Genomic DNA, 14,586 nt, shown 5'->3' on the forward strand with positions numbered 1-14,586 from the left:
AAGGAAGATTATTATAATACTTTTTTTCTTTAATTTCAGATCTTGATTGAAGTGTGTTTTTAGTCAACGGCGAGAATCTGTCAGGTTTTGGCTGTCCTGACTGGTTCGTCAGGTTCGAAGTTCGTTCCACCACTGTGTGGAGCAAGGACCGAGAATAACCGGCTTCTCTTTGATGACCCCCCCCCCCCCAGGAGCTCGGATTGGAGTGGATATGAGGCGGCCAGAAGATGTAGAGCGGAGGGGTCTTGAGGGTGTGTAGTTAGAGACCATTGACCGGAGGTAGGCGGGCGGGAGCTGTTCCCTTTGTCGCACGGTATGCAAGAACTTTCAGATCCAGGTAACACAATAGTTTACTGTTGACATAATTATGTCTATTGATGTTTATTATTGTACACTTTTGCAAAGCAGCCATACTGCGGTACTTGAGAACACTGCAAGCAGCCATACTGCGGTACTTGAGAACACTGCAAGCAGCTATACTGCGGTACTTGAGAACACTGCAAGCAGCCATACTGCGGTACTTGAGAACACTGCAAGCATCCATACTGCGGTACTTGAGAACACTGCAAGCAGCCATACTGCGGTACTTGAGAACACTGCAAGTAGCCATACTGCGGTACTTGAGAACACTGCAAGCAGCCATACTGCGGTACTTGAGAACACTGCAAGCAGCGATACTGCGGTACTTGAGAACACTGCAAGCAGCCATACTGCGGTACTTGAGAACACTGCAAGCAGCACTTACGGGGGCCAAGCAAGGAAACTATAAAAGAAGGAAGGGTCATTGTGTAGTGCGTGAACACGCATTGGTGTTAAACTTTTATTTCGGCCAACATTGAGTTGAATGGGATCAGCCATCTCCTCATTTATGACCTGTAATTTAAACAGGTTATTATGTCGGATGTCAGGATCATCTGCAATTTGTTGCATTTAATTTGGACCCGGGGTCTAACTCAGTCCTGACCACTAAAAAGAAAGGAGTATCACTCAATATAGTTAATACTACATCCTCACTAACATTATATGCATTCATAACTGAAGAAACACACTCCTCAATGTCAGTTTCAGTATTTAATAAAAGACAAAGATGAAGACACCCTGAAACAGACACAGACAGCACAGTCAGCTGACAAAGTATATCCTGAATACACAATCACACTATAGTAACACATAAATATATATATCTATATAATGCATATATAATATAATATAATATGTATGAGCAGTAATGGTGCATAGAGCATCTCACATGAATGAGTGAACGAACGTCTCTGCAGGAGGCGAAGTGAATGAATGAATGAATGAAAACTTTATTTAACAGATTGCAGAATGGGTACAATACAGTACGGCTCAATACATACAATTGTTAAGGGGATGCAGACCTGAGAAAGACGTTTGTCTTGTTTCCATCAGGGTCCCCCATTTTCAATTCATATAGACATTTATGACATACACAACATACATGACATTTATGGCATAGGGACATATAGGTATTTAGTACTGATACATTTGTGACATAGGCGGTATTCAAATATACAGTACTGTTACCCCTAGATCCTGACAGAGTATATACATATGATGGGGAGGGGACTGTACATTAGGAGGGGGTGGGTGGGTGGGAGGGAAATATACATACGGCGGGGAGGGAATATATACATGCGGTGGGGAGGAGACTGTCTATTAGGAGGTGGTGGGGGTTTTGGGCATTTACGGTGGCCAGTTTCGAATTGCAGCCTCCCGTAGGTGCTCTTTAAGGGCGGTTTTGAATGTGGGCAGGGATTCACATTCCTTTACAGCTTTGGGTAGGGCGTTCCACATTGTTGTGGCATAATTGTGAAGTGAAGAATGACAACTAAGATGGCTGCTCAGCGTAGTGCACGGCATATCCGGTTGGATACTGGTAAGACGCTGCCCTCTAGTGGCCGGCGATAAACTCTTCATCCCCCCCAGACCGGAAAGCTAAGGGTCGGAATAGATTAACGGTCTAAATCCTGTATCCAGCTGCCGGACTCGGGCTCGTAGCGCGCAGGCGGCCTCCTCACGCGGCCCGGCCGAGTAGGCAGGGGCAGCGTCGGTGGCGACCGCGGCACCGGGAGTGGCGTGCCCAGGAAGGCACCGGCAGGAGCGGTGAGGTCAGAGGGCGCCTCATCTGCAGGCGCCGTAGGGAAGGCGCCCATAGCCGCGTCGCGGGGCCCATCAGCCGGCTGCTGAGCAAACCCCTGGGGCACCGTGGGCGGGGGCTGACGGGTGGGGGCCAGGGTGGGCACAACGGGTGGGGGCAGGCGTCCCAGGGCAGCAGGTGGCGGCGACGGCGCAGCCGACTGCTGATGGGCGCAGGGTGTGGCCGGTGTGTAGGCGCGGAGGAAACGCCGGTACATTACAGTGAAATGCATATGTAACAGGGTGGATTATCCTTGCTTAGTGAGGGTGAGGTTCTACAAACACTGGGTAGCCGGAACACGGAGGAGCTATGTCCAGCCGGGCCCCCAACTGTGGTTGCCACACTACTAGGCGTAAGGTATATGAACGCGGCTAGTGGGGCCTTAGGATTTACCAACCTAGGAGCTTTTACAGTAGTCATCAACTGCTCTTAATGATGAATACCCGTTAGTACACTGTAATTCCCCTTAATAACTGCGTCCCGTCTAGTAGGTGACACACCCCCCCACACCCAGTGTAAGTAATAGACCAAACAGTTTTCCGTAAAATAGTAGCGTACCTTTTGTTATGGTTTGTAACCGACCTCAAACGCAACGGCACAGACAGGAAGTTCAGAGTTAGCCAAAAGCTAGGGCGTATTTATTTACAGAGTCAAAAGATGGAATAGGTACAGTAATCAAACAAACGGGGAGACTGCCTCCGGCAGAGTCATCAGCCGCTCTGCAGAATCCTCCTGGCGACAGTGGTGGGAATTTGGCATATGATGTTGTAGCGGCTCTGCAGATACTACTAGCTCTTCCTCGAGGTGGGAAACGGAGAAAGAGATAGGTATCAGTGTTTTCCCCAACACACAATTAGCAGAGTCAGTGCAAACAAAAGATGTCTTCAGTGCTTCTTCTATAACACACAATCCGGCTGAGTCCAGTGCAAACAAATTTATATCTTCAGTGCTTCTTCAATAACACACAATCAGAATTATCCAGAGCAAACAAAATGATCTCTTCAGTGTTTCTTCAATAACACACAATCAGAACTTATCCAGAGCAAACAAAAGGATATCTTCTGTGTTTCTTCAATAACACACAATCCAAATTATCCAGAGGGGTTTGATTCCACTCACCCAAGTGCAACGCGTAACGGGTAACAAGGCGCAGCTCCAAACAGTTCTCCACAGAAAGGTCCTGGAGAGAATATAGACCAGGAAACAGCAACGGGAAAAAAGCAGGCAAAGCAGTTGTATTCCAGAACGACCCGACAACGATAGCAAGAAGGTCTGTGTATATAAAGCTAATTACAAACTGTGACAGCTGCGTGATGAGATCGATACTTGCTCCAAAAGCGTGTGGCGGGGAATGCACCAATCAACACGGCACCTTAAAGGAACGGAGCGTGTGGCGGGGGACGGACCAAACCTCACAGTACCCCCCCCTCCACAGGAGCCACCCGGCGACCAGCCCGACCCGGCTCGCCCGGATGGGCACGATGGAAGTCGGTGATCAGGCCGGGATCCACGATGAGCTGGCGGGAGACCCAGCTCCGTTCCTCCGGGCCGTACCCCTCCCAGTCCACCAGGTACTGGAACCCCCGACCCCGCCGTCGAACGCCCATCAACCGGTGGACCTGCCACTGGGGGTGACCGTCCACCATCTCGGGAGGAGGTGATTCCGGAGCAGGAGGCATCAGGGGACTGAGAGAGACAGGCTTAACCCGGGACACATGGAAAACGGGGTGAACGTGCATGGACGCAGGAAGCTTAAGACTCACCGCCGCCGGACTGAGTACCTTCAGAACCTCAAAAGGACCGACGAACCGGGGGTTAAGCTTCTTGGCCGAGGACCGAAGTGGAAGGTCCCTTGCGGAAAGCCACACCCTCTGCCCAGGGTGGTACGTCGGCGCAGGGACCCGGCGCCGGTCTGCCCCACGACTGGCACGCTCCGATGACCGGAGCAGCGCAGTCCTGGTGATCTCCCAGACCCGACGGCACCGGTTGAGGTGGTCCTGTACGGAGGGAACTGCCACCTCCGACTCCTGTGCAGGGAAAAGAGGGGGTTGGTAGCCCAGGGATACCTCAAAGGGTGAGAGGCCGGTGGCGGAACTGACCATGGAGTTGATGGAGTACTCGACCCAGGGAAGGAAACGGCTCCAGGAAGCGGGTCTCTCGGCAGCCACACACCGAAGAGCAGACTCCACACTCTGGTTCATCCTCTCCGTTTGTCCGTTAGTCTGGGGATGATAACCAGAGGAAAGACTGACCGTTGCCCCCAATCCCTTGCAAAAAGCCCGCCATACCTGGGAAGTGAACTGGGGCCCCCGGTCCGAGATGACGTCCTGGGGAGAACCATGGAGGCGAAACACGTGGCGTGTCAGGAGGTCCGCCGTCTCAGCCGCCGAGGGAAGCTTGGGAAGGGCCACGAGGTGAACCCCCTTGCTGAACCGATCCACCACGGTCAGTAGGCACGTGTTCCCCTGGGAAGAAGGAAGACCCGTGACGAAGTCCAACGCCACATGGGACCAAGGACGGCTCGGAATGGGAAGCGGCTGCAATAGCCCGGAGGGTGCCTGGTGGGAGGCCTTGCTGCGGGCGCAGACTGCGCAGGCCAGTACGAACTCCTTGACGTCGTTCCTCATGGTGGGCCACCAGAATCGACGAGCCAGGAAGGAGAACGTGCGATGAACGCCCGGGTGGCAGGCGAACCGGCTGGTATGTCCCCACTGGAGAACCCGGGACCGGACCGAGTTGGGGACGAAGAGACGATGAACCGGTACATTGCCTGGAGCGCGATGGAAGCCTAGGGCACGCCTTACCACCCCCTCGATGCCCAAGGTGACCTTCAGCGACTTCGGGTTATTGAGAAGCGCTATATAAATTAAATGAATTATTATTATTACTCCTACCACCCTGGCCTCTGGGAGGATGGGAGTCGGGTCCTCCGTGGTTGGAGCCCCCTTGGAGTGTAACCGGGACAGGGAGTCGGCCTTTGTGTTGCGGGAACCAGGGCGAAACGTCAGCAAGAAGTCGAACCGACTGAGGAAGCTGGCCCATCTTGCCTGCCGGCCATTGAGGCGCTTGGAAGCACGGATGTATGTCAGGTTCTTGTGGTCCGTCCAAATGGTAAATGGCTCCTCGGCCCCCTCTAGCCAATGACGCCACTCCTCCAAGGCAGCCACAACCGCCAGCAGCTCCCGATTGCCGATGTCATAGTTCCTCTCGGCAGGGAGGAAACGACGCGAGTAGAAGGCGCACGGATGTACCTTCTGGTCCGTTGCCGACCGCTGGGATAAGATAGCTCCTAGTCCAGTATCCGAGGCGTCCACCTCTACGATGAACTGTCTCTTGGGGTCTGGATGGAGCAAGATCGGGGCGGAAGTGAACCTCTTCTTGAGGGAGCGGAACGCAGCACACGCCGCTGGGGACCAGTCGAACGGCAGGGCGGGAGAGGTCAGCCTGGTAAGCGGTTCCACCACTCGACTGTAGTTCCGGATGAATCTTCGGTAGAAGTTGGCGAACCCGAGGAAGCTCTGTAACTCCTTCCGAGAGGTGGGTTCCGGCCACTCCTCCACGGCCCGGATCTTGCGAGGGTCAGCTCGGGTCAAGCCTCTCTCCACGATGAAGCCCAGGTAATCGACGGAGTCGGAGTGGAATCGGCACTTCTCTGCCTTGACGAAGAGCCGATTGTGGAGGAGGCGCTCCAGCACACGGCGGACATGCTGGATGTCTTCCTCGAGGGTCTTGGAGAAAATGAGGATGTCGTCTAGGTATACTACCACAAACTCCTCCAGCATGTCACGAAGGACGTCGTTCATGAGCGCCTGGAATACCGCCGGAGCGTTGGTGAGGCCGAACGGCATTACACAGCACTCTCTCCCACCTTGACCGTCAGAAGGGGGGCTATGTGAGACTGTTGTTCATTGACTACAGCTCAGCGTTCAACACCATAGTCCCCACCAGACTGGTGGACAAGCTGATCGAGCTAGGTCTGAGCTCCGCCCTGAGCGCCTGGGTACTGGACTTTCTGAGTGAAAGACCCCAGGCGGTCAGGGTGGGGGGTCAGACCGCCAACACCATCACCCTGAGCATCGGGTCCCCCCAGGGCTGTGTTCTAAGCCCCCTGCTGTACTCACTCTACACACACGATTGTGTGGCCAAGTTCAGCTCCAACTCCATAGTGAAGTTCGCAGATGACACGGTGGTGGTGGGGCTGATCTCGGACAACGACGAGAAGGCCTACCGGGAGGAGGTTGAGGTACTGGAACGTTGGTGCCAGGACAACAGCCTGCTCCTGAACATTGGTAAAACCAAGGAGCTGATCGTGGATTATAGGAGAGGACAGCAGGAGACACACACACCACTGATGATTAACGGGGCTACCGTGGACAGGGTGAGCAGCTTCAAGTACCTGGGGGTCCACATCTCAGAGGATCTGACATGGTCAACACACATAGACACAGTAGTAAAGAAAGCGAAGCAGCGCCTCTACCACCTGAGACAGTTAAGGAAGTTCAGAGTATCGGGGAAGATACTCCAGTCCTTCTACTCAGGAGCTGTAGAGAGCATCTTGACCGGAAACATCACTGCCTGGTATGGGAACAGCACGGCACAGGACAAGAAGGCCCTACAGAGAGTGGTGCGCTCAGCCGAGCGTACCACAGGTATTGCGCTACCTCCCCTGCAGGCTCTATACAACAAGAGGTGCAAATCCAGAGCCTGCAGGATAATGAAAGACCCCCACCACCCCAATAACAGCCTGTTCCAGCTGCTGAGGTCAGGCAGACGCCTGCGAACCCCAGCTACTAGGACGGAGAGGCTTAGGCTAAGCTTCTTCCCCCAGGCCATCAGAGCCTTGAACAATGAACATTGAGAGACACAGAAAACTGAACTATCCACACACAAGCACACACAAGCACACACAAGACACGCACGCTGAGCACGCTCACACACTAGCAGCCACTTTAACACTCATGCCGCACACACGCACACTTATGGCCAGAGGAAAGGCCACTTTAAATTAGTAAAACAACAGGAACAGTGTATTGCACTACTAAAGCTACCTAGCATGTCCTATATGCTCTGTAAATACTATGTACAAATACCGAGATGGCACACCATGTTACCTGTTTATTGCACTGTTGTTTTTTATTGGATTCTATTATATGTTGTACCACTGTATTTTTATTGGATTCTATTATATGTTGTACCACTGTATTGCACATCGTCGCGGGCAAGACCAGCCGCATTTCATTGTATACCTGTATGCCGTGACAATTAAAACTCTTGACTTGACTTGACTTGACAGGTACTCGTAGTGGCCCCTGGGAGTCTTGAAGGCGGTCTTCCACTCATCGCCCTCTCGGATACGGACTAGATGGTAGGCACTCCGGAGGTCCAGCTTGGTAAAGACGGTAGCCTGGGTGAGAGGCTCGAAGGTGGAGTTCATGAGAGGAAGAGGGTACTTGTTCTTAATGGTGATCTCGTTGAGCTGGCAATAGTCGATGCAGGGTCGAAGGTCTCCGTCCTTCTTCCCAACAAAGAAGAAACCGGCCGCCACAGGAGGGGAGGAAGGCCGAATGAGTCCTGCTTCCAAGGACTCAGAGATATATTGATCCATCGCTGCCTTCTCAGGGACGGTCAGACTGTAGAGGCGGCTGCCGGGAAGGGGAGCCCCTGAGCGGAGGTCGATGGCACAGTCGTAAGGCCGGTGAGGCGGAAGGGCCTGAGCCCTGGACTTACTGAAAACCTCCTCGAGGTCATGGTACTCGGGGGGTATGGTCGAGAGGTCCGGAGGCGGCTCACAAACGGATCTCCGGGGCGAGGGACAGGACGCCGCCTGAAGACACTGGGCATGACAGGAGGAGCTCCACCCCCTGATGGTACCGGAGGACCAGGCGATGTGGGGCTCGTGCAGCGCGAGCCAGGGCCGGCCCAGGACTACTGGGACAAGAGGGGATCTGGTGATAAAAAACTGGAGTCTCTCAACGTGGTTACCAGCAATGGTGAGCAGGACAGGACAGGTGCGTTGAGTGATGTCAGCCAGGCGGTGTTGGTCCAATGCGAACACCTCCAATGGCCTCACGAGGTCCTCTAGTGGAATGTTGGCCCGGGTAGCAAACTCGAAGTCTAGGAAACTCGTCAGCACCCGAGTCAATGAGTGCCTCCACCGTGGCCCGTTGGTCCGCCCAGGCCAGGGTGACGCTCATCAGACGGCTAGGTGGTGCACGGCTCTGGGAACGAGAAAAACGGCTCACCAGGATCTCCCGGGGTCCCGGCGAGCCTGATCTTTTGGCCGGGTGGGGCAGTTGGCGATACGGTGTCCATCCCGACCGCAGTAGAGGCAAAGACCGGACCTGAACCTCGCCTCCCGTTCAGCTTGGCTAAGATGTGAACGTCCCAGCTGCATGGGTTCCTCCCCGGGCACCGAACGGGAGGGGAAGGAACCACCAGTCGTGTTGGGAGCAGGGCGGACCGCAGTAATGTCACGAGTACGGGGGGTCTGGGGAACCTCTGGAGGTCCCTGTCGGGTTCTCTCACGTCTTCTCTCCTGGAGGCGTCCGTCGATACGAATGGCGAGGCTGAATAGGTCCTCGAGGGACTCAGGTTCCTCACGGGTCACGAGCTGGTCCCTGACAGCGTCGTTGAGCCCCCTCATGAAGGTGAGACGAAGCGCTTGATCGTTCCAACCGCTCTCCGTTGCCACCAGTCTGAACTCCAGCACGTAGTCGGTGACCCCGCCACTGCCCTGCCGGAAGGTGCCCAACCGGGCTCTAGGGTCCTGGCCACGGGCTGGGTGGTGGAAAACCCTGCGGAGCTCAGCCACGAAGTCTGGGTAGGAAAAACAGAAATCAGCCCCCATTGCCCAGGAGGCAGTGACCCACTGGGCTGCCCGGCCTGAGAGCAAGTTAGTCATGTAAGCCACTCGGGCTCCCCTTGAAGTGAATCGGCTGGGTTGATGACGAAAAACCAACTCACATTGCATGATGAATGTGGCACAATCCTCGAAGTTACCATCGAACAACCGTGGTTCGGAGAGACGGGGCTCCCGAGGTGCGGGATCGGGAGGCGCGGGATCGGGAGGCGTGGGGCCTGCCAGGGCTGCGGGTGATGCTCCGGCCGAGGCTCCTGAAGTAGGTGGGGTTACAAGCAAGGTGTTAACGGCTTCACTCAGCGCTTGTAATTGGAGGAGAATATTAGTCTGCTGATTACCCTGGGCTGTCTGCTGGCTAGCCAGAGAGCCTAGGGACTCCTGAATAGGCAGGACCTGGTCTCGGAGCTCCTGTACAGCAGCCGCAGCCGCACCTAGCTGTAGGCTGTGGTCGTTGGTTAACTCAATCTGGACCGCCAACGCTGTTCTGACCCTGTCTGTGTCGGCTGAGGTCGTCATGGTCGGGTCGTAATGTTATGGTTTGTAACCGACCTCAAACGCAACGGCACAGACAGGAAGTTCAGAGCCAAAAGCTAGGGCGTATTTATTTACAGAGTCAAAAGATGGAATAGGTACAGTAATCAAACAAACGGGGAGACTGCCTCCGGCAGAGTCATCAGCCGCTCTGCAGAATCCTCCTGGCGACAGTGGTGGGAATTTGGCATATGATGTTGTAGCGGCTCTGCAGATACTCCCAGCTCTTCCTCGAGGTGGGAAACGGAGAAAGAGATAGGTATCAGTGTTTTCCCCAACACACAATTAGCAGAGTCAGTGCAAACAAAAGATGTCTTCAGTGCTTCTTCTATAACACACAATCCGGCTGAGTCCAGTGCAAACAAAATTATATCTTCAGTGCTTCTTCAATAACACACAATCAGAATTATCCAGAGCAAACAAAATGATCTCTTCAGTGTTTCTTCAATAACACACAATCAGAACTTATCCAGAGCAAACAAAAGGATATCTTCTGTGTTTCTTCAATAACACACAATCCAAATTATCCAGAGGGGTTTGATTCCACTCACCCAAGTGCAATGCGTAACGGGTAACAAGGCGCAGCTCCAAACAGTTCTCCACAGAAAGGTCCTGGAGAGAATATAGACCAGGAAACAGCAACGGGAAAAAAGCAGGCAAAGCAGTTGTATTCCAGAACGACCCGACAACGATAGCAAGAAGGTCTGTGTATATAAAGCCTTCAGGGGCGCTAATTACAAACTGTGACAGCTGCGTGATGAGATCGATACTTGCTCCAAAAGCGTGTGGCGGGGAATGCACCAATCAACACGGCACCTTAAAGGAACGGAGCGTGTGGCGGGGGACGGACAAAACCTCACACCTTTCATCTGTTGAGTCTTCCAAATGAGCATATGGCCCCTTTAAGATGCACATTTTGAATGCAAACCCTATTTGACTTGTAATGAGAAAATAACATTTATTATTAGAGTACATGTTATTTGTAACCCCTCCAGTTAAATGTAATGCAGTGTATAATGTATGCAGTGATCGATAATTCCCAGGTTGAATACTCCAGTGGCCACAATCTTATCAACTGTATTTGAAAACATTTATTAACAAGGATTTTGAACAATGAGGTCTAGTGGGTTCAGTCATGAGGTTTCTGTCTGTTCTATAGCCATTTGTGGAAATAAATGCAAAAAAAGTCAGTAAATCATAAACATTTATAAACGTGTAGAATAAGATTTGCTCAAGGAACGCATAGTTGAACTTTTGAACAGATTCTCCCTGATGCACCAGTAACTGCTATGACTGTTGGGAATTATTTTTTATATTTTCAGTAAACTTTGATAAAAAGAAACAATTGTGTTTGGTGTTTCAGGATCAATTCCTGAAGTTCAAGTTTAAGTTGGGTTGTATTTGTCACATATGGTACATGTACATTACAGTGAAATGCTTGGTTAATGAGCCATCCTGAGGTTAACTCATATTGTAGTTAATAAACTTAGTAATCTACCCACAAGGTGTGGTCTATACGGAGAGGGTGGACGCAAGCCTCTACAAATGGTTCACATTCAGTGGGTCATTGCCAGCAAGTGAATGCTGTTCATGTCTCCTAGAGTGAAGCTGAGTCTGTCTCACTCTATTCATGTTTTTCCAGTGACTTTGAAGATACAATTAAAATAAGATTATCCTTTATTAATCCCCTTGGATCCAGGTGTCATGGGGAGGGAATACAGAGCTCCACAGTCCTATGCAGTCCAGTATCTATATACACTATAGATACAATGTGAAATATATTTAAAAAAAGATGTTTCCCTTCTCTTGTGAAACCATCACATGAGATATTTAACATACAGTCTGTAGAGTGGAGACCTGTCTGTGTCCATTGCAGTGATTTATCCTAAAGGAACACACCAACATTATGGGAAATGCGCTCACCATCTTCTCTAGAGTCAGACAAGAAGATAGATAATAAACTGCAAGCTAGCCTAGCTTAGCACAACTGAATGGAAGCGGATATGGACCACTAGCCTACACTGTTAAAAAAAAGTTTACTGTATTATTTTACAGATTACCTTTGTTTTTCTACTTTAAGTGTAAATACCATAAAAATACAGTAAATGACCTTGCATTCTTGCAGCTTTTTGTCTTACAGTATAGCTTAGAACTCAAGAGAGAGGTATTGTTGGTCTACAGCTAGGCTAGCTAGTCCATATCCTCTTCCCTTCATTTGTACTAAGCTAGGCTTTCAGCCAGCTAGCTTTCTACTGAATGCACAGAGAGGAAATTGATATCAATCTTCTTGTCTGACTCTGCAGATGGAAAGCACATTTCCCATAATGTTGGCATGTTCCTTTAAACCACAGGGGCACAGAGAAAGAGTTTTCAAAGTAATGACTTCCACCTGTTAGATTTCAGGGTAATTAGCCTGTCGTTGATGGTTATTGGTTACCAACCTCCAATCAGATTGTTTTTAGTAGTACTGTGCACAAGCAATACACTAGCATTACACAGCAACTTGCAATGGGCCTGGTCTACAAGATACACTACACGACCAAGGTACCCATGTACATGTCAAAATACTTCCCAAAGGTCAGTGAATACCACAATCACAACACCAGAGGGAGCTCCACAAACGAACTTGATTCTTGTACCGGATCTCCTCTCTGGTAAACAAGAATACCCTGAAGACTCTGGCAGGAGCACTCATTCAGGGGTACTACGACTATGCTTGCACCTCATGGTACCAAAGCACCTCAAAGGCGCTAAAAACAAAATTACAAACATCTCAAAACAAACTGGTCAGACTACTGCTTGACCTTACTCCTAGAACCCACCTCACCCCTGCCCACTTTGACAACCTAGGATGGCTTAGAGTAGACGACAGAGTACAGCAACTTGCAATGGGACTGGTCTACAAGATACACTACACGACCAAGGTACCCATGTACATGTCAAAATACTTCCCAAAGGTCAGTGAATACCACGATCACAACACCAGAGGGAGTTCCACAAATCATGTTAAACCCAGATTCGGCTCAAATAAGGGACTAAACACGTTTCGCAATTATGCCACATCAATGTGGAACGCCCTACCCAAAGCTGTAAAGGAATGTGGATCACTACCCACTTTCAAAACCTCTCTCAAGGGACACCTACGGGAGACTGCAATTCAAAACTGGCCCCTGTAAATATCCTAACCCAACCCCCTCCAATGTACAGTCATTTACCTAGTATGGTTTTGTCAATAGTCCAATGTACAATTTTGTTTGTTTGTACAGTGTCTCCTCCCCCCCCTCAATGTACAGTTTTGCTTGTTTATACAGTGTGTCTCCCCCCCCCCCCCAACCACCTCCAATGTAAATTACCCAGTATGGTTGTCAATATCCCAATACACCCAACCCCCCCCCCCACCCAACCTCCTCCAATGTACAGTTTCTACGTCAAATGTATATACTCCCTTTGCTTGACTCCTTCTGTATCACAAACGGTACTGTATTTGCAAATCTGGTATGTCATAGATGTAGCAGTACTGACTATCTGTATGTCATGTATGTCATATATGTCCTGATGAATTGAAAATGGGGGACCCTGATGTAAACAAGACGAAAGTCTTTCTCTGGTCTGCATCCCCTTAACAATTGTGTGTATTGAGCTGTACTGTATTGTACCCATTCTGCAATCTGTTAATAAAGTTTTCAATCAATCAATCAATCAATCAATGTTAAACCCAGATTCGGCTCAAACAAGGGACTAAACACGTTTCGCAATTATGCCACATCAATGTGGAACGCCCTACCCAAAGCTGTAAAGGAATGTGGATCACTACCCACTTTCAAAACCACTCTCAAGGGACACCTATGGGAGACTGCAATTCGAAACTGGCCCCTGTAAATATCCTAACCCAACCCCCTCCAATGTACAGTCATTTACCTAGTATGGTTTTGTCAATATTCCAATGTACAATTTTGCTTGTTTGTACAGTGTCTCCCCCCCCCCCCCCCCAATGTACAGTTTTGCTTGTTTATACAGTGTTTCTCCCCCCCCCCCCAACCACCTCCAATGTAAATGACCCAGTATGGTTGTCAATATCCCAATGTACCCAACCCCCCCCCACACAACCCCACCCAACCTCCTCCAATGTACAGTTTCTACGTCAAATGTATATACTCCCTTTTCTTGACTCCTTTTGTATCACAAACAGTACTGTATTTGCAAATCTGGTATGTCATAAATGTATAGATGTAGCAGTACTGTCTATCTGTATGTCATGTATGTCATATATGTCCTGATGAATTGAAAATGGGGGACCCTGATGTAAACAAGACGAAAGTCTTTCTCTGGTCTGCATCCCCTTAACAATTGTGTGTATTGAGCTGTACTGTATTGTACCCATTCTGCAATCTGTTAATAAAGTTTTCAATCAATCAATCAATCAAGGTTCCAGTAGTGGGCACTGCAGCTTGAATTGCCAGGTCCTAGAACCAGCGCTTTGGGGGAGATATTTTATTTTTAGAGCATTAACTCTTTGGAATGGCTTGCCTCGGAACCTCTGCTGCATTTACAGTAGATTCACTTTGAAAAATAATCTTAAATTGTTTTTAAATTGTTTTTAACACTGTAAAGTAATTTTTTGTTTTTGTTTTACACTCATGTAATTTTAGCTATCTTAATTGTTACAGTAGTTTCATTATGCATTGTGTGTACTGACTTTTAATAATTTTGTTTTTGCAATAGTGATTGTTTTTGTATGTTTTTTTGTGTGTGTGGACCCCAGGAAGACTAGCTGGTTGCTATCGCACCAGCTAATGGGGATCCCTAATAAAATAAAATAAAATTCAAATCTCCTCCTCCGTGATGCATCTGCATTGTGTATTGTTTTGTCGTCCATGGCTGCAACCGTTCGGTGGAATTCTGTCCCACGCACCGACAGGCTAAAACACTATCTCTTTCCCCTTTAATGCATCAGGAAAATAATGTACTTGGAGTCGTCGTCCTATCAGCATGGTGTTTATTTCCTTAAACATACGATAGCATCTTGTACAGAATG

General features: G+C 49.9%; 1 pseudogene across 1 annotated transcript in view; it reads left to right on the forward strand.

Annotated features, from left to right (window-relative positions):
• Positions 1 to 2,596: 2,596 nt before the first annotated feature.
• The window catches only part of LOC311248728, an 89,291-nt pseudogene continuing 77,301 nt past the window's right edge, over positions 2,597 to 14,586 (forward strand). Inside the window, exon 1 of the transcript in view lies at positions 2,597 to 2,606. The product of the transcript in view is annotated as an uncharacterized misc_RNA (transcript). The remainder of the gene's footprint in view (positions 2,607 to 14,586) is intronic.

Source organism: Notolepis coatsorum, assembly GCF_963971535.1.
Source record: "Notolepis coatsorum genome assembly, contig: SCAFFOLD_431, whole genome shotgun sequence".
Classification (NCBI taxonomy): Eukaryota; Metazoa; Chordata; class Actinopteri; order Aulopiformes; family Paralepididae; genus Notolepis; species Notolepis coatsorum.